This window comes from Haematobia irritans, chromosome 4 (assembly GCF_050003625.1).
Source record: "Haematobia irritans isolate KBUSLIRL chromosome 4, ASM5000362v1, whole genome shotgun sequence".
Lineage (NCBI taxonomy): Eukaryota > Metazoa > Arthropoda > Insecta > Diptera > Muscidae > Haematobia > Haematobia irritans.
In genome coordinates this window covers 102,845,906-102,865,610 of record NC_134400.1, presented here as the reverse complement: position 1 = coordinate 102,865,610, position 19,705 = coordinate 102,845,906, and the positions used below count along the sequence as shown (strand labels likewise).

Genomic DNA, 19,705 nt, shown 5'->3' with positions numbered 1-19,705 from the left:
CCTACCATCAGATTTTGTACAGCCACCTTGTCCACCTTCTTCGCCGCAGAAAGCCAGTTTGCCTTGAACTGCTGCTCGTCCTTGGCTGTTTTTATGGTCTTCTTTAGGTTCCGCTTGACAATAGCCCAGTATTTCTCAATTGGACGGAGCTCTGGCGTGTTGGGAGGGTTCTTGTCCTTGGGAACCACCTGCACGTTGTTGGCGGCGTACCACTCCATGGCCTTTTTACCATCATGGCAAGATGCCAAATCCGGACAAAACAGTACAGAACAACCGTGTTTCTTCAGGAAAGGCAGCAGACGTTTATTCAAACACTCTTTCGCTAAATTTCTTGATTGACAATCCCGGAAGCTATGAAAATGATGCTTTTCAAGCCACAGGTACAGATGGCTTGCCAAACCAGATATTTCTCTGCGAACTTTGACAGTTTTATGTGCTTGAAAATATCTGCTACCTTTCCCCTTCCTTTTGCCGTATAAAACTCCTGTCCCGGAAGCTGCTTGTAGTCGGCTTTGACGTAGGTTTCGTCGTCCATTACAGCCTCTGGGATCGCGCTTTGGCCGTCGTATTTTGTTTATCATCGCGATTTGGAGTCACTACCTTCTTGTAAGTCGATAGTCCGGCTCGTTTTTTGGCTCGATGCACGGTTGTAGACGATACACCCAGCTTATTTGCGGCATCTCGGAGAGAGGTTAGGGTTTCGCTTGAAACTACCGGCAACTCTCTTTTTCGTCTCAGCGGCTACCGGTTTTCGATTTTCCCCCGATCCAGAGTTCCTAGCTATCGACAAACGTTCCCCAAACACTTTAATTACATTTGTAACGGTTGATTTGGCAACTTTTAGCGATTTTGCCAGCTTTGCGTGCGAGTAGCTCGGATTTTCGCGATGCGCGAGCAAGATTTTGATACGCTGCTCTTCATGCTTGGACGGCATTTTGACAACTGAAGAGTGAATTCCAAAATCAAAATAGGAGCAACATTCTACACACACACACACCTTCAAAATGAGGGGTGTTCAGTTTTTTTAAATGCAAAATTGAAAGAAATACGTCAAGTTTATAATGATTATTTTGACCGTATCGCCCTTTATTTATCAACGTATTTTCCTAAAATTTCGCACAGCCAAATATTTTGGAGCTCTCGTAAAATATACTAAGCATCAGCCAAATCGCCATATATATCTTTCGTCCGATTTGCACTTCTATGGCCTCAAAAGCCTGATGTACTTCAAATTTTACACAAGAAGTATGTTTAATAGTATCGTGAAGTGTGCCAAATAAGGTTGAAATCGGTTATAAGTCCGTGTGTCTGTCTGTTGTAATCACGCTACAATAATAGAGCTATCGTCCTAAAATTTTGCACAGAATCGTCTTTTGTCTGCACGCAGGCCAAGTTCGAAGGTGGGCAATATCGGTCCAGATTTTACATAGCTTCCATATAAACCGATCTCCCTACTTTACCTCTTGGGCTTCTATAATCCGTAGTTTTTACCCAATTCACCTGAAATTGGAAATCTTGAGGTATTATAGGACCATAAATAGGTATGCCAAAAAAGAAATTACACGTCCATGTTTTGATATAGCCCACATATAGACCGATCTCCCGATTTTACTTCTTGGGCTTCTAGCATCCGTAGTTTTTACCCAATTTGCCGGAAATTGGAGACCGATCTTCCGATTTTACTTCTTGGGCTTCTAGAATCCGTAGTTTTTATCCTTGCCTGAAATCGGAAATCTAGAGGTATTCTAGGACCATAAAGAGGTGTGTCGAATATATTGTGTATCGGTACAGTTTTTGATATAGTCCCCTTATAAACCGGCCCTCCGATTTGGGGTCTAGATTCTAGAACTACAATTAGATGGGCTGACTACTGTGTGTATCCCTCCGTGTTTTTGGCATAGCCTTCATTAGACCGATCTCCCGTTTTAACTCCTAAGGTTTCTAGAAATTGTAGTTTTTATCCGATTTGCCACAAATTGAAAATATACTGGCATTTTAGACCCACAAAAATGTGTATATGATTTAGTTCTTATCGGTCCATTTGGCAAGGTCTCCATATAACATAGACCGATTTCAGATATTGACGGTACAGAAGGTGCACTGATCATGAAAATTGCTTGAAACTGAATGTTAAATTTCCAAAATTAATTAAATTTCCTCGTAATCATTTAAATAATTGGGGTTTTACCCCCCCTGAAATTTTCAAAGGAAACTATTATATTTGATTCGTGGTGGTGATCGTGGTGCGTATTTAAGTTTCGGCCTGGCAGAACTTACTACTGTATATACTTGTTATTATTTCTTTTGTGACATCCGACTAATTGTGCTGAACTTGGCTCTAGATCTCGTCGCCAGTTTTGGTGATATTTGGTGTAATCTCAAGCGCCTTTTAACCAAGGACCATACATTTTCAATAGGATTGAGATCGGAGCTTTGTGGCGGCCATTTGAAAATTTTGCTTGCTCCTCAAAGTAGGCGAAAACCTCCACAAAGTTAGTGAAATTTGATTGCAAAATGTCAAGGTAGCCTCATTTTTCACGATTCCTTTTTACTAACAAGCGGCCAAGTTTGCCACCATCCCCATACTATGGTCTACCACCTCTTTGTTTAACGGTTTGCTCGACGTGGTGTTTTTGGAGGCTTTGTCGTTACCAGGTTATCTGAGGTCGCTACCGCTATTGTTCTTTTGCATCGGATGGAAAGCGGTTTATTTTTGTTTCATCTGACCATATAACTTATTTTAAGTCATTTAGTCCACAAAGATTGGACCAATCTTTGTGGGCTAAAGCAGACATTTTCTTTTTAATAAAGATTGCAAAATGTGAAAACGTGCACTCGGTTTTGCTCCCCACTGTATATATCTTTTCACATCTTCGCTATTAATCCCATCTAGTGTATACTCATCCCGAAACATTCTTTGAGGGTTGTCACATGAAACTTAAATCTGAAAAAGGAAGAACTGTTAAGACAAACGCATATTCGAATGCACGAGTAAACTTACGGCGACATGCAATGGCAGTAATGTTACGTGTTGCATTTCTTAAATTTCTACGTGAACATGTTTATGACATTACTCCCATACCCAGGATATACTGTTTCAGCGAATGTTAGAGTGTCTCTTTGCTTTCGGGGCCAGGTACACAGGTGTGAATACTTTAGTGTGGGTTCGAGAACAACAGCCTGAATCATACAATGCTTCAGAATTTTAATACTAAGCATTCGTATGCATCTACCATGTTTTCAATAAAAATTTGCTCATAAACAGAATACATGATTTTACTGCAGATATCAGTTTTTAATGAGATTTTCCTCTTTGTGATTACAACGAACAGATATTTGTTTTTTTTTTCTTGTAGTTTAGGGCTCACTCTTCAGCAAAATGTATTGCACTGGTATTTTGTAATTTAATGCTATAAACATGAATATAAAGAATATAGAGAGGGATATAAGAAATAAAATTAAAACGCTGAAATAATCGATGACAAGTAAAATGTACAATTAACATTTGCTGGGGAACTATAAATAATAAATAAACATATATTGAGAATGAATTTTCTAAAACTGAGCAAGTATTTGTATAAAATATCACATTTACTTAGAAAATTGCGATACCCAGCAAAAAAAAAAATAAAAGCATCACCAAAAAGTACTGCAAATGTTCTTTTTCGATCCGGAAGTGGTGGAAAATTTGCGCAGAAGCGATGAATTTAACATGGGCTTGTCATAGGACGGATGTCCTCCACTTCAAAAGCCGTTGCACTGAATTTGCATCACTTCTTTAGGTGTGATCCGAATTCAATGTTTTGCACAGAAAAAACTGAAGCAAAATAAAAATCAATTATTGGCATAATTGAATGAAAAAATTATATCAAATACGATTTTTATTAAGTCAAACATGAAAATAATTGGTTGAATGAAAAACTGGCAAAAATATCAAAATGCACTGGTAATTGAATTCACAACACATCAATTACTATGTTCAATTGGACCAAGTATAAAAGTTATTGATTTAAGTATAATGCGTAATTGCCTGATAAAACTGTTTATGACGTTGCTACGTAACGAAAAATAAATTAATACAAACAATAAAATGTCATTTATTGTTATTATTAAGAATCTTCTTAAGAACATGGTCGAATTTACCCGCAAATAAACCGTGGTATCGGTACCGCGATTCGAAATGTTAACATTTACAACATTTTTGGTGCACCATATCGTATTTTTATCGCAGGTAAGTACCTTTATCTAAATACCAGTTTTTTTGGTCAAGCGCGTTTTTTGGAAACTACACTGAAAGAATTCTCTTCGTAAAAATGAACATTTTCATTGTGAGTCTAACCTGTGACGTGTTGGTAGAATTCTTTCTCTCTCTCAAGCACATTCACGAAATACTCATGTACGTTCACGCAAACAGAACTTTTAAAGACGATTAACGGTTCACAACAATTTTTAGACTCACGAGAATTCTCGTGACTTCGACTATTAGTCGGGATCACGACGAAAGTATCACAGCACAAACTTTTTACTATGGAAAGTTAATTTAATATTTAATTTTTAAAATTCGCTGAAAACTTTAATAAAATATGTAAATGATTTCTTTCGTTGTGTAAACTTACACACATCCTGAATTGGGTCGTTTAAAAACTTGCGAATAAGCTTTGGAATATATATACAATTACATTCTTTCTATTTTGTTTTTACAATTAGGTCGTGTACAAGTTAAGATACGGGATCGAATATCTTCAAATATTTTTGTATATTTTTTATTTGTCATTTTTTGCTTCTTTGCATTCTTTGCCACACGCGCGACCCGAATTGTGGAATTGAAAAACAAAAGTTTCATATTACACTATTCTGCAGACACTAAGTCAGCAGTGGAAAATATTTATTTAACATATTTAGATTTGTCAGCAGTTATGCTTGCTTTTTTAAAAAAGATAGCTTTAAGTTATACTAGGCAGTTGCAAGTTGCCAATGGGCAGTGACACTAGTTGTAAGTTGCCAATGGGCAGAGACAGTAGTTGTGAGAAAAATAAAATGAAAATAAAGAATATATTTTTTTAACGAAAAAGAAACCAAATGTATTAACTGGGGGTTCGTCCGGGATGTCCCATCGAAAAGTTATGTCCTGAAAAGAAAAAGTAAGGACTTCGGTGGTGTTCCAAAGCTACAAAGTGACAAAAAAGTATCCTTGAAAAAAAGGAGAAAAAATTAAAAGTATTCTCAATAAAGAGAAGAAAAAAACTATATAACTGTGCAGTGAATTATTTGCTACAAAGTGACAAAAAAGTATCCTTGAAAAAAAAAAAAGGAGAAAAATTTAAAAGTATTCTCAATAAAGAGAAGAAAAAAACTATATAACTGTGCAGTGAACTATTTGCTACAAGGTGATAAAAAAGTATCCTAAAAAAGGAGAAAAAATTAAAAGTATTCTCAATAAGAGAAGAAAAAAACTAAGACAGTGCGTGAATTATTAACAAATTGAACAAAAATATTTACGAATGACTGTGCCGTCAATCATTAACAAATAAAACAAAAATCTCACGAAGAAATTAAACATTGAAAGCTAAAATCTAAAATTGCAAGAGAAAAACCAACTAAATGCTATAAGAGAAGAAACAACAACCCAGACGACAACATTATCATCATCAGAAACAGCAACCAAGACGACATCATTATCAACAACAGCAAATAAGACGACATCATCATCATTACCAGGAACATCAACCACCTACAACTATAGCTAAGAATAGTAAGAATATTGTCATTTATATTAATATTATTTAGACTTTTAAAAATCTTTTATATACTATATAAAAATACAGATTTTGTTTGAAATTATTGAATGATTTGAATATTAAACTATTGAACAAATATAGATCTTATTGAACCATATAATCTTTGAATGTCTTGAATTTGTGCGAAATTGTGTTACTGTGTTGATATAAAGGAAAAATAACTACAAAATATTAAATAATTGTTAAGCCATACTTTCGATAGAATATATTTGTGTTGAATTGCCTATAATACTTTCTGTTGATAAAATTACTGCGTATTAAAAAAAGAGATTGATTTGTTGTAACTAATACTGGAAAATTGTCAAAACTGGATTCAGAAATTAATAACTTGTCACAGTTGTTCAGTTCACTAAGCACCAACACCATGGCTACAACAGAGGAAGTAAAAGCTTTAATCATAGCACAGACAAGTCCGTTGTTGACCAAAATAGAGGAGATAACTAGGAGCTTAGGGCGATTAACCTCTTCTGATGCGGTTACAGAATTTGAGGAAGAAGTCATTCAAATAGGCGTTCGATGTGACGAACCGCTAGACGTAGTTAAATCTATGCCGACGTTTGACGGCAAAAATTCGTATGTCAGCTGGCGTGAAGCTGCAACCCATACCATGAACTTGTATACCAGAGGTAGTAAGCGATACTACTCTGCTCTAACCATTCTGCGTAATAAAATTATAGACGAAGCTAATGACACATTAACTAACCATGGAACTGTTCTAAATTTTGACGCTATTATCAGTCGTTTAGATTTTGCGTATGCGGACAAAAGACCACTACATCTTATCGAACAGGAACTCAGTGTAATGAGGCAGGGACCACAGTCAATAATGACCTATTATAATGAGGTAAATAAAAAACTAACCGATCTAATTAATAAAACAATAATGACACACGGAAATAATTCGAACCTGACCAAGGAATTAAACAACCGCAATAGACAGTACGCTCTTAGAGTATTTATGACAGGATTAAATCCTCCATTGAACGATATATTGTTTTCCATATCACCAAGTAGTTTGCCAGATGCGTTAGCAAAGGCCCAAGAACTGGAATCCAACAAAATTCGAGCTAATTTTGCCTTTCATTTTAGTAGGCAGAATAGTCAAAATAATTTTAAATCCCCGAGTTATTTACGTTTTCCTAATCGTGGTCGAAAGGAATCACATTTTAACCAACATTTTAATAGACAGCCTGAACCACATTTTAACCAACAGTTTAACAGACAGATTGAATCCAAACCAGAACCTATGGAATTAGGAAGTTCCCAAAATATCGTAACCAAGACACCCTTTTACCATAATAACCACTACAAACCGCAACACCATAGTAATCAGTACGGTGTTAAAAGACAGATTACAAGCAGTGGCCAACTTAGCCACCAACCTAAACACAAGACACAAAGGATAAACAACTTACACGAGGAGTCTTTTTTAGGAGTAGGATCGGACTGCCCTACATCATCAGGACAGCATCTACAGGAAGACGACTCAGAATTTTGATAGACAGTGGCGCAACTAGCTGTTACTGTAGTCCGGGTGTTCTCACGAATAGAAAAGAATTAGAAATTAAAAAAAGGGTAAGAACCATCAATGGTTTTACCATCATCAATTATTTTTATGAAGCAACGGTTTTTGGTTTCAAAGAGAGATTTTATGAAATTTCAAATTTAGAAGCGGACATTCTTATCGGGTATAACTTTATGAAGAAAGCTAATATAATATTGAATTTTAAGGAAGGTATTTTAACTTGTGGTAACCATTGTGAGAAAATTATAAACTGCGAACCGCTAAATATAATTCGTGAAAATGATAATTTAGTAGACAACGTTAAAAGCAATGTTTTTAGTGAAAGTGTGGTAAATAATGAGAATCTTTATGACGAAAGTAAAGATTCGATAAATATTTTGAAAAGGAATGTTGTACAGAATATAGAAAAGTTACATTCCGGCATAAATATGAATCTACCGTTTAGGACGGATGTTAAAGCAGAGATACGTACAATTGCTGAAGCCCCTATATGGAGCAAGCAATATCCCTATCCCCTCTCTGCCAACAGTTTTGTAAATCAAGAAGTAAAAAGGTTATTAGAGGACGGAATTATACGTCCTAGTAAAAGTCCCTACAATTCACCCATATGGGTTGTTCCAAAAAAGGGAACAAATGAGAATGGAACGCAAAAGATGCGAATGGTTATTGATTATAAAAAATTGAATGAACAGACAATTTCTGATAAATACCCAATACCCGACTGTAATGTAATATTGTCCAATTTGGGGACAGCAAAGTATTTTTCCACGATAGATTTGGAATCTGGATTTCATCAGATTCTTATGAAAGAACAAGACATAGAAAAAACGGCATTTTCCGTTAATAACGGAAAATATGAATTTATTAGATTACCCTTTGGGCTAAAAAATAGTCCAAGCATTTTTCAACGCGCTATGGATGATATCCTTCGCGAATTTATAGGAAAATTTTGTCACGTTTATATAGACGATATAATCGTCTACTCGTCCACTATAAAAGATCATTCTGAACATTTGAGTTTAATAATAAATAAACTAAAAGAGTCCAATATGAAAATATCTTTAGAAAAATCTAAATTCTATGAAAAGGAAGTAGAATTCCTGGGTTACGTTGTTGCTCAAAACGTAATTAAAACTGATCCAAAGAAAATAGTAACGATTAATGAATATCCATTGCCTAAAACTCTAAGACAACTCCGAAGTTTTCTCGGCATGATCGGATATTATAGAAAATTTATTAAAAACTACGCGGACATAGCAAAACCGTTAACTAGATACTTGACAGGGGAAAATGGTAAAGTATCTCAACACCTTTCGAAAAAAATTGAAATAAAAATTGATGAAGAAGGAATCTTAACATTTGAGAAATTAAAAAAATTGCTTTTAGAACAAGTAGAATTAGTACAGCCTGATTTCAACAAAAAATTCGTATTAACTACTGATGCCTCTAATGACGCAATAGGAGCTGTGCTTAGTCAAGAGGGCAAACCCATCACTTTCATTTCCAAAACATTAAACTCGACAGAAAAGAACTACGCAACAAACGAAAAGGAACTCTATGCCATAGTTTGGGCTTTAAAAAATTTAAGGAACTATTTATACGGTAGCTCAAATATAGAAATCCATACAGATCACCAACCACTAACATTCGCTATTTCCACACGTAATCCTAATGCAAAAATTAAAAGATGGCGTTCTTTTATTGAGGAGTTTTCTCCCAAAATGATTTATAAACCAGGGGTCAGTAATGTTGTCGCAGATGCTCTTTCTCGACAGTATTTAAATAATATATCTGATGAAGGTTTTTTTGCGTGAAACCCAACATTCCACAGAAAGTAGTGATGATTTTCATATTACAGAAATTGCAAAACCTCTAAACGAGTTTAAACAACAGATTCTTTTAAGTAAATCTAATTTTTCATTGCACCAAACAATAGTGAACTTTGAAAGGACTAGACATATCATCGAATATGACACCAGGGAAAATTTAAAATCCATCCTTATTGAATTTCTTAGGCCAAATTTAGTAACTGCGATCCATTGCACTCAAGAGGATCTTTATGATTTTAAAGAGACGGTAAAAGGAGTTTTTACAAATAAATTTGTTTACACGCGTATTTTTCCAATAGACGTAACAAATGTTGATGACCAACAGAGTATAATACAGGACACACATTCTCGAGCTCATCGAAGCTGTAGAGAAAATCATAAACAGATTTATAAACAATACTATTGGCCAAAAATGGCAAAAGACTTTAAAGAATACATCAGACATTGTACTATATGCAACAGGCATAAATATAACAGACATCCTCAAAAAGTCCCAATCGGAGAGGCTCCGATTCCCAACAAGGAGGGGGAGTATCTAAATATAGACATTTTCTATGCAGAAGGTTTGAAATTTATAACTTGCATAGACTCTTATTCAAAATTTTTAGTTATAAAAGACATAGAAGATAAAACTAATTTAGGTGAAAAAATTTTAGATGTTTTACAATCCTTCCCAAATGCAAGAAAAATTACATTAGATAACGAACCAGGCTTTTGCACTGCACAATTTAAATCTCTTATGCAAAGATTAGGAATTGAACTATATTTTTGTACCCCACGTCATAGCACAACGAATGGCCAAATCGAAAGAGTCCATTCTACCCTAACAGAGATAGCAAGGTGTATTAAAGACGAATTTCATTTAGTGGATGATAGAGAAACCTTTTATAGAGCGGCCCAACAATATAATCAGACAATACATTCCGTGACACAAAGTAAACCAATAGATATATTTTTTAACAAAGTACAGCATAATTTAGTAGGAACTCTTAAGAAGGCGCAGGAGAAAATGTTATTAAAGAATAAGTCAAATCAAGTAAAAACATATGAAGAAGGCGACATAGTTTACGAGAAAATCATTGGACAAAGAAATAAATTATTACCACGTTTCAGGAAACAAAAAGTTAAGGAAGACTTAGGAAATAAGATTAGAATTAATTTTCGTAATAGGATAATCCACAAAGATAATATCAAAACCTAATTAGATATTTGAAATATTTTTTTTTTTTTAGAATATGATTCCTTTAATATTGTTTTTAACATTGTTCACAATTTGCGGAACTGAAGTCCAAATATTGGACTATACAAATTCTCAATTAATAACAATTCATTTAGGCCAAGCGAGGATACAGAATGGAAATTTTAAGCTTATTCATATTATTGAATTAAATGACTATGAACGAACCATTGACAACTTGGAAAGAGACATTGACGAAAAAGTACTCCGAAATAGAACAATACTTCCGTACTTACGACATGAGATCTATCAATTAAAAACTCAAATAAGAAAAATGAGACCAAGAGTCAAACGATCAATTAATTTATTGGGATCAGCTTGGAAATGGATAGCAGGCTCACCAGACCACGACGACCATGACATTGTAGTAAACAAAATTAACGGACTGTTAAGAAATAATGAACGACAGAGACTAATCAACGAAAACACAATAGAAAGGATTAACAAACTGACTAGTACAACCAATACAATTATTAAAACAATTCAATCATTCGAAGAAGTTCAAAGGACATTAGAAGAATCTATTCGGACCAAAATTAACATTCTAAAAACAGAAATAACTAATATAGAGTACGCTCTGCAATGGGCTAAAGCAGGTGTAGTAAATTCGTTCATATTATCAGAAAAAGAAATTAACGAATCTAAAGAGTTTCTGGATCATGAGGAATTTCCATATAATAATTTGGAAGAAGCTTTAGGATTTGCAAAAATTAAAATAGCAACTGACCATTCGTCACTAGTTTATATTGTTAGCTTGCCATCAATCGAACGAACGAATTGTGAAAAGTTATTAATTAAACCAGTAAACCAAGACAAAATAATTACAAAAATTAATAAAGAAAATATAATTAAATGTGAAAATAGATTTTTTGAAATTATAAATGAATGTAATCAATTTAATAAATTAACAATATGCAATACTGAACATTTAACTGATATAAGTAACACTAATTGTATACCTTCACTTTTGAAAAGCAAGAATCATAATTGCACGTTTACAAATAATCAACATGTCATTAAAATACAAGAATTACATCCGGGAATTATATTTTTGAACAAATTTAACGGTATCGTCGAAGTATCAGAAAATAAGACATACGAATTATCGGGATCGTACTTAATTCAATTCCACAATGAATCAATAAAAATAGAGAATCGAACATTCATTTCAAGAGAAATTTCGACTTTGAAACCCCTTCCGGCTTTGCTACAAATAACAACAAATAAATCATTAATTGAAGAAGTCCTATCGTTAGAAATGATGAAAAATTTGCAAAATAATAATATTGATTCAATAAATTCCATATCAACTAAAGGAAAATTAATGTTTTGTAGTAATATCGGATTATTTGTTATACTAGCGTTTGCAATTTGCTTACTTTTTCGCAAACATAAAAACAATTCGGATATTAACGTAATTAAAATAGTCAATGAAGAAACTATTCCAAACGCTTCATCTTCTTTACCGGAAACTACGAGAAAATTCTGTAGTGCTAATGATCTCCCAACTTTTTAACAATCGGGACGATTGATTTTACGAGGGGAGGAGTTAAGATACGGGATCGAATATCTTCAAATATTTTTGTATATTTTTTATTTGTCATTTTTTGCTTCTTTGCATTCTTTGCCACACGCGCGACCCGAATTGTGGAATTGAAAAACAAAAGTTTCATATTACACTATTCTGCAGACACTAAGTCAGCAGTGGAAAATATTTATTTAACATATTTAGATTTGTCAGCAGTTATGCTTGCTTTTTTAAAAAAGATAGCTTTAAGTTATACTAGGCAGTTGCAAGTTGCCAATGGGCAGTGACACTAGTTGTAAGTTGCCAATGGGCAGAGACAGTAGTTGTGAGAAAAATAAAATGAAAATAAAGAATATTTTTTTAACGAAAAAGAAACCAAATGTATTAACTTACACGTCAAATTGCCCTATTAATGGATATAAGCCGACTGTCAAAAATATGTGGCCTAGAGGAAAATGTGTTTACTTCGAAAACGGGGATTTCGAGGATTTCTTCCCAGCAACAGAAGGTAAAATCATGTAGAACTTTGAAATATTTTCGAAACTTTGAAATGAATGGATGTTTGTATTACAGAAGACCAGGATGCCTAAACAAATCGCATATAAATGAGGAAGATTTGGGAAATTTCAGCAGGTAGTACAGATAATTCAAAAACAGTTTTTTCTTTGTGAGTTAGCCTGTTAAATACGTCGTTTATAATGAATATTCTGTATTTTTCTACCAAACATGTACTTCGCTGTATTTTCAATTATACATATTTTCAGAATTTCTTTTTTATAATAAAAAGCATTAAACCTTTTTCAGAGTGTATTTGTATAATATTCTTAAATTAATATTATAATATAATATTATAGTACAAAGATTGTATTAACATCGTAATAAACACAATTACGATAGTAATTGTATAGGTTACAAAATCCTATAAACATTGTACTCAGTTCAATTACGACTGTAATTGAAAACACTTCATATACTTCAAATACTAATGTATTTGGATTGAGTACTATGTCATTTGAATATTTTGACAAATTCCAATTACATTTATACTCAACGCAAATATTACTTCATTTGAAAATAGTTTTATGACAACCTTACAATTTGGGTAATTGGATTTACAATTTTCGTCATAAGCTGAAAATCAAATACAAAAATAATTGAATTCACAATTTTTGTATTTGATTCAATTATTCACTTTTTTCTGTATGGATGTAAATTAAAAAATTTTGTGATATTTTGTCAAATAAATAATTTTTATAATTTTTAATGAATTCTAACGCTTGTCGAAAATGTTTGACCTCAAATATTTTCAAAAAATTACAATTTTTTTCAGATTGGATTTAGCATTTTTTTCGGCAAAATTTAAATGATTTGTACTATTTTATTAATTCTTACTCTGTTTTTATACTATTTGAAACAAAACAAGTACACGCAAAGAAAAAAAACATTTGGAAAACGTGTACCGAAAACGTTTTTCTTTTGTAAGAGTTTTTTGAATTGCTTCGAAAATTTTAAACTTTTATCACCAAAAAAATTCGTTTGTTACAAAATTTTTATTTTTTCAATAAAAAAAGTTATTTTTGAAATAACAACACAGTCCATTTCGTTTATATTAAACACTGTTCTTTTCTGACTTTAGGTCTTTAATAAGACACATTTTACAGTTCAAAATTTAATATAGTACAATGTAATGTTGAACATTTTTTCGGAATCTTCCGAATATATCTGGAATATATGTAAAAAAAAAACAAAATCAAAAAAAAAAAAACTTTGGCCGAAGCAGGGATCGAACCCACGACCCTTGGCATGAGAGTCGGACGTAGCTACCACTGCTCCACGGTGCCAAACTAAATGTTTGTTTCTGTTAAATAAACTTTGTTTATTCGGTTCGTGGGCGCCGCAAGCTATGCTATATAAATATAACTTATATGGATATTTTTCTATTGATAACCATAACAGGTACATAGCTCAGTGGTTAGTGTGTTGGCTTACAATGTGCATGGTCCGCGGTTCGATTCTCCGTCCAGGCGAAAGGTAAACAAAATTTTAAAAATTTATAAAATTGTATAATTTCTTCTACATTGTTGGTATTACAGGAAAAGGTGTTAAGAACTAAAAATCCTCGTGGATGTGAGAAAGATGTGAGGGACAATGCAATTAGCAAGAAAATAATGTTTTTTTTTTTTTTTTTTGAGTTTGTCTTTATGAAATCCTGGAAAAGAATAAACGTTTATCACAAAAAGTATATACTTTTCTTCCAAATACACTTCCTTACAGCGAAAAGCAAATGAGAAACGAACTTTGTTTGTCTAAAATTTCGTTTGGGAGGAAAGAATTATTTTTTTGCGTGTATATACGGCCGTAAGTTCGGCCAGACCGAAGCTAATGTACCCTCCACCATGGATTGCGTAGAATCTGCTTCTAAACACTGCCATCCACAATCGAATTACTTGGGCTGAGGTAACGCTTGCCGATGGCAAGGTATCTTAAGGCCTCCTAACACCGTCTTCTCTTCTTCTCTTAGAGGCTCCGCAAGCCAAATCTGGGGATCGGTTTATATGGGGGCTATATATAATTATGGACCGATGTCGACCAATTTTAACATGGTTGTTAGAGACCATGTACTTACACCATGTACCAAATTTCAGCCGGATCGGATGAAATTTGCTTCTCTTAGAGGCTCCGCAAGCCAAATCTGGGGTTCGGTTTATATCGGGGCTATATATAATTATGGACCAATGTGGACCAATTTTAACATGGTTGTTAGAGACCATATACCAACACCATGTACCAAATTTCAGCCGGATCCGATGAAATTTGTTTATCTTTGAGCCTCCGCAAGCCAAATCTGGGGATCGGTTTATATGGGGGCTCTTTATATAATTATCAACCGATGTGGGCCAATGTCTGCATGGTTGTTAGAGACCATATACCAAAATCATGTACCAAATTTCAATTAGAGCATTATTTCGATGTGTTACAAACGGAATGACAAAGTTAATATAACCCCCATCCTATGGTGGAAGGAAAAAATATTTTTTTTTCAAAAATTTTCTTAAATTTGACAAACATTATTAACTTATTTGTATGGAACTATAATAAATTAGTAAACTATTTTCGTTAAATTTTTCTAAAATAAATCTACAGTTTCTCTTTTTTTGGTGGCCACTTTTTTCATGGTGTTCCTGTTTATGGCTTATCCCAACCTTCCTCAAACAGTCGGACCACATATCGAAAAGGTAAGTATGCTGTATTACTTTCATAACCTCCCCCAATGTTTTCTGTGAATTTAAAGTAAATCGGATATGTTAAAATAAAATTGTCTCCTTCCAGACCACCAAACTTCGAAAAATATATTTTTTTGTCTAAGACGAACCTCAACAATCCCTAAAATTGCCAAGGAAATCGGAGAACTTTTCTTCAACGTGCAAAAAATGCAATTTGTAAGCCAACACACTATACACTGAGTTATGTAGCTGTTATTGTCATCAATAGACAAGTATCCATGTAAGTTATATTTATATAGTATAGCTTGCGGCGCCCACGAGCCGATTAAAAAAAATTTTATTTAACAGAAACATACATTTAGTTGGGCACCGTGGAGCAGTGGTTGCTACGTCCGCCTTGCATACCAAAGTTTCTGGGTTCGATCCTCGCTCCGACCAAACACCAAAGAGTTTTTTTACATATATTCCAGATATGTTCGGAAGATTCCGAAAAGGTTAAAGACTTAAAGTTAGAAAATAACAGTGCTTGATACAAACGAAATGAACTGTGTTGTTGGTTCAAAAATATTTTTTTATTAAAAAAATTAAAATTTTGTTACAAATGATTTTTTTTTTGTGATAAAAGTTTAAAATTTTCGAAGAAATTCAAGAAAAACGTTTCCGTACACGTTTTCTAAACGTTTTTTTTTTCTTTCCAATTGAAATAACTCTACAAGTTGTTTATCTACCTGAAAGAACTGAAGTATTTTGAGTTTCCGAGTTTGCTACTTTTTCTACATTTACGACGTGTATGTGACGTTTACCACTTTGCGACAGTTGCAAACCTTTAGAAGTACATATGACCGTAAGTTCGGCCAGGCCGCATCTTATGTACGCTCCACCATCGATTGCATAGACACTTCTACTACAGACTGTCATCCAAAATCGAATTACTAGAATTGCGGTAACACTTGCCGTATTTTGACAAAATTTTCTCGAGAAAAAAAAAAATTTGGACAAAATTTTCTACAGAAATAAAATTTTGACATAATTTTCTATAGAAATAAAATTTTGACAAAATTTTCTATACAAATACAATTTTGAAAAAAAAAAACAATTATAAACGGCCGTAAGTTCGGCCAGGCCGAATCTTATGTACCCTGCACCATGGATTGCGTAGAACCTTCTTCGAAAGAATGATTCTACGAAAGAAAATTCCACAATGGAATTACTTGGGTTGTGGTATCTTAAATCATTTTCTAAATTGTGAGTTAGTCCATACGTGGTATATATTTGACAAAAAGGTATGTAAGTCTACAAATAATTACGAATCGATATGGACTTTTGATTGAAATATGGGGGTCACTTGTATGGCGGCTATATACAATTATTGATATGGACCAATTTTTGTGTGATTGGGGATCGATTTATCTGAGGGCTATATATAACTATAGACCGATATGGACCTAGTTAGGCATGGTTGTTAACGGCCTTATACTAGCACAATGTACCAAATTTCAACTGACTCGGATGAAATTTGCTCCTCCAAGAGGCTCCAAAACCAAATTTCTGGATCAGTTTATATGGGGGCTATATATGATTATGGACTGATATGGACCACTTTTGGCATGGTTGTTAAATATCATATACTACCATATCATATCGATTTATATGGGGGCTATATATAATTATGGACCGATATGGACTAATTTTTGCATGGCCATTAGAGAACATATACCAACACCATGTACCAAATTTCAGCCGGATCGGATGAAATTTGGTTCCCTTAGAGGCTCCGCAAACCAAATCGGGGGATCGGTTTATATGGGGGGCTATATGTAATTATGGACCGATATGGACCAATTTTTGCATGGTTGTTAGAGACCATATACTAACACCATGTACCAAATTTCAGCAGGATCGGATGAAATTTGCTTCTCTTAGAGCGATCGCAAGCCAAATTTGGGGGTCCGTTTATATGGGGGCTATTCGTAAAAGTGGACCGATATGGACCAATTTTTGCATGGTTGTTAGAGACCATATACTAATACATTGTATCAAATTTCAGCAGGATGGGATGAAATTTGCTTCTCTTAAAGCGATCGCAAGCCAAATTTTGGGGCCCGTTTATATGGGGGCTATACGTAAAAGTGGACCGATATTGACCAATTTTTGCATGGTTGTTAGAGACCATATGCTAACACCATGTACCAAATTTCAGCCGGATCGGATGAAATTTGCTTCTCTTAGAGCAATCGCAAGCCAAATTTGGGGGTCTGTTTATATGGGGGCTATACGTAAAAGTGGACCGATATGACCCATTTGCAATACCATCCGACCTACATCAATAACAACTACTTGTGCCAAGTTTTAAGTCGATAGCTTGTTTCGTTCGGAAGTTAGCGTGATTTCAACAGACGGACGGACGGACGGACGGACATGCTCAGATCGACTCAGAATTTCACCACGACCCATAATATATATACTTTATGGGGTTTTAGATCAATATTTCGATGTGTTACAAACGGAATGGCAAAGTTAATATACCCCCATCCTATGGTGGAGGGTATAAAAATTCTATAGAAATAAAATTTTGACAAAATTTTCTATAGAAATAAAATTTTGACGAAATTTTCTATAGAAATAAAATTTTGAGAAAAAATTTCTATAGAAATAAAGTTTTGAGAAAAATTTTCTATAGAAATAAAATTTTGAGAAAATTTTCTATAGAAATAAAATCTTGACAGCATTTTCTATAGAAATAAAATTTTGTTTTGTTTGTTATTGTTGGTTTGCTTATAGTTTATTCAATGCATGGTTTTAAGCTAAAATCAAAAACAACAAGTATATACGGCCGTAAGTTCGGCCAGGCCGAAGCTTATGTACCCTCCATCATGGATTGCGTAGAAACTTCATCTAAACACTGCCATCCACAATCGAATTACTTAAGTTGCGGTAACGCTTGGCAAGATATCCTAAAACCTCCTAACACCATGTTCTAAATTGTATGTAAGTCCATACGTGGTATATATTAAATCAAACAAGTATATACGGCCGTAAGTTCGGCCAGGCCGAAGCTTATGTACCCTCCATCATGGATTGCGTAGAAACTTCATCTAAACATTGCCATCCACAATCGAATTACTTAAGTTGCGGTAACGCTTGCCGATGGCAAGGTATCTTAAAAACTCCTAACACCATCTTCTAAATTGTATGTAAGTCCATACGTGGTATATATTAAATCAAAAAAGATCGATCCAAAGCGTATATAATTCAGTTTGACAAAGTAGACATAAAATTTTGACAAAATTTTCTACAGAAATAAAATTTTAACAAAATTTTTTATAGAAATAAAATTTTCAGAAAATTTTCTATAGAAATAAAAATTTTGACAAAATTTTCTATAGAAAGAATATTTTGACAAAAATTTCTAGAGAAATAAAATTTTAACAAAATTTTCTATAGAAATAAATTTTTGTCAAAATTTTCTATAGAAATAAAATCTTGGTAGATTATTTTTGGCTCGAGTGGCAACCATGATTATGAACCGAATAAAATTTGAACAAAATTTTCTATAGAAATAAAATTTTGACAAAATTTTCTATAGAAATAAAATTTTGACAATGATGAAAATTTTATTATGAACCGAATAAAATTTTAACAAAATTTTCTCTAGAAATAAAATGTTGACAAAATTTTCTATAGAAATAAAATGTTGACAAAATTTTCTATAGAAATAAAATTTTGACAAAATTTTCTATAGAAATAAAATTTTGGTAGATTATTTTTGGCTCCAGTGGCAACCATGATTATGAACCGATATGGACCAATTTTTGTGTGATTGGACCAATTTTGGTATGGTTGTTAGCGACCATATACTAACACTACGTGCTTAATTTGAACCGGATCGGATGAATTTTAATCCTCCAAGAGGCTCCGGACGTCAAATCTGGAGAATGTTTTATATGGGGGCTATATATAATTATGGACCGATATGGACCAATTCTGGCACGGTTGTTAAAGATCATATACTAACACCATGTTCCAAATTACAACCGGATTGGATGAAATTTGCTTCTCTTGGAGACTTCGCAAGCCAAATATGTGGATCGGTTTATATGGGGGCTATATATAATTATGGACCGATGTGGACCAATTTTTGCATGGTTATTAGAGACCATATACCAACACCATGTACCAAATTTCAGCCGGATCGGATGAAATTTGCTTCTCTTTGAGGCTCCGCAAGCCAAATCTGGGGATCGGTTTATATGGGGGCTATATATAATTAAGGACCGATGTGAACCAATTTTTGCATGGTTGTTAGAGACCATATACCAACATCATGTACCAAATTTCAGCCGGATCGGATGAAATTTGCTTCTGTTAGAGGCTCCACAAGCCAAATCTGAGGGTCCCTTTATATGGGGGCTATACGTAAAAGTGGACCGATACGGCCCATTTTCAATACCATCCGACCTACATCGATAACAACTACTTGTGCCTAGTTTCAAGTCGATAGCTTGTTTCGTTCGGAAGTTAGCGTTATTTCAACAGACGGACGGACGGACATGCTTAGATCGAC

The 19,705-nt window shown here is 33.9% G+C and overlaps 1 long non-coding RNA gene across 1 annotated transcript; it reads left to right on the top strand.

Annotated features, from left to right (window-relative positions):
- The first annotated feature begins 12,314 nt into the window (after positions 1–12,314).
- LOC142233581 (uncharacterized) lies at positions 12,315–12,716 on the top strand. The gene is made up of 2 exons (XR_012721442.1): positions 12,315–12,425; positions 12,491–12,716. It is a non-coding gene; the product is annotated as an uncharacterized LOC142233581 (long non-coding RNA).
- Positions 12,717–19,705: the final 6,989 nt, after the last annotated feature.